The sequence below is a fragment of the Jatropha curcas genome, unplaced genomic scaffold (assembly GCF_041381405.1).
Source record: "Jatropha curcas cultivar XTBG-Jc1 unplaced genomic scaffold, XTBG_Jcur_1.0 HiC_scaffold_1125_pilon, whole genome shotgun sequence".
Lineage (NCBI taxonomy): Eukaryota > Viridiplantae > Streptophyta > Magnoliopsida > Malpighiales > Euphorbiaceae > Jatropha > Jatropha curcas.
In genome coordinates this window covers 28,843-30,720 of record NW_028322606.1, presented here as the reverse complement: position 1 = coordinate 30,720, position 1,878 = coordinate 28,843, and the positions used below count along the sequence as shown (strand labels likewise).

The window sequence follows — 1,878 nt, the reverse complement described above, 5'->3', positions numbered from 1 at the left end:
ATTGATAAGTTGTACTAAAAAATAACGTTATAACATGTCATCGTTTTAAAAACATTATAGAAAGAACGTATTATCTGTGGTTGCTGTCGTTGCTGATAGAGTAAAGGCATCTTAGCTAGACTAATGATTTCATAATTTGGATTTAAATCCGAAATTTAAAAAAAGAATAAAGAAAAGGAAGTAATACTCTATTTTCTAATTATTGAAAATTTTAAATTCGAACTGAATTTACTAACGGATCTTACTATGGCAACTATACATTCAAGTCTTATATATATATAATTTTATTTATATATGGATTTGCATACATTTCCCACTTGATTTTATTTTTTTCTATTATTTGATAATGATAGACAAGGGAGAAAGAAACACCTACCGGTACTACACTGCCAAAATTGATCGTACGACAAAACGTTTTAATTCCCTTTTTCTATTTTCTAACCCTCAATTTTACATCAGGCTCAAATGAAATCAACTCCTTGGATTCCAGCCAAGCCTTAACAACAACAACAGAATCAAAAAACCTTCATTTCTCCATTAACTTTTGTTGCGGCCTCAATTTTCAGATAATATTTTATTCCAGAAACTACCTGCCTCTGCGCCTCCACTACTCCGAGAATATTAGTTCTTCTCCGCCGTTGCCGTGGCGGTGAATCTGCTCGTTGAACTCCTCGACGGAGAATTTGCCCAGATCTTGCACCTCTTGATTAGTCTCTACGTCCTTCACTTCCGTTCTGCCTCCAACCATTCCTCTGTAACCATTTGCTAAGGAAACAAGAGAAATGCAGAGGCCAGAAGAAGAAGAAGCTCAACAATTTTTGCCATTTCTCTTTTCTGTTTCTTGTACTGTATCATATGTTGTGATGATGGTGTTTCGTTGTGTATTTATAAGGAAAATGTGAGGCCTCACGGAGCGTGAGTCTTAACAATGTCGCGGATGGGGTGGGTCCACAAACATATAATATATTTTTTAAATTAAACTCTCTTTTAATATAATATCTTATAATCCCATTTGAACAACAAAAATATAATATCTTATAACCTTGATTAGTTATAAAAATATCTAATTTTCATATTAAATAATTAAATTTTACATACATTTGATGTCATAAATGTTTTTTATATAAGCCTTAGTGTAAATTTTAAAATCTAAATAATTTTTAATTTTTATTAGTTTCAAGTGATACGGAAATAAGTGTTATTAAATAATTTAAAATTACCGAGTGAAATTTTAATTTTTCAAAAATTATTAAATAGTGTAATAATTTTTATTTAATTAGTTTTATTTGTCCTTTTAGAAATTGTTTTGTTTAAAATTATTTTTTTTAGAAGATACAAACGAGTATTACTGTTTTTTTAGTCTTACTTTTATCTCAATTGGATAAATAAGGAGAAATATAATCAAACTAAATAATATTTTAATATAATTTAGATTATTTTTTTGTGTAAACTACGAGTATCGGACTCTCTTACTAGGGACCACTTAATCCGGTTCAAAATTTAGTCACGGTTAAAACTCCTCTCCATTTTTTGGCAGGTGCGTTTAGTGGGATCGAATCGGAGAATTCTTCCTATTTGCACAGCCTCTATTGCCATCTGAGTCACAAATAGTTGCACAACCTAATAGTTTCATAAGTCATTATATAAAAATCTTAAATGATTTAGAAAAATGAAGAGAAAGGAATAAAGACCTAAAAGCCCTATAAGTATAAAAAAGATTTAATATTGCTAGAATTTGTCAATTATACAATTAGCGCTGCATAAAAACAATATCATTGGCCATTCGATTTTTAATTTATTCTTATTATAAACAAATACATCAATGGATTGACTAATCCAAGATTCATTGGCAAAGGTTTGTTTTACTCGAAACCTGTT

At 29.7% G+C, this 1,878-nt stretch overlaps 1 pseudogene; it reads right to left on the bottom strand.

Moving 5' to 3' along the window:
* Positions 1–399: 399 nt before the first annotated feature.
* Positions 400–825, bottom strand: LOC149491606 (cysteine proteinase inhibitor B pseudogene; annotated as a pseudogene).
* Positions 826–1,878: the final 1,053 nt, after the last annotated feature.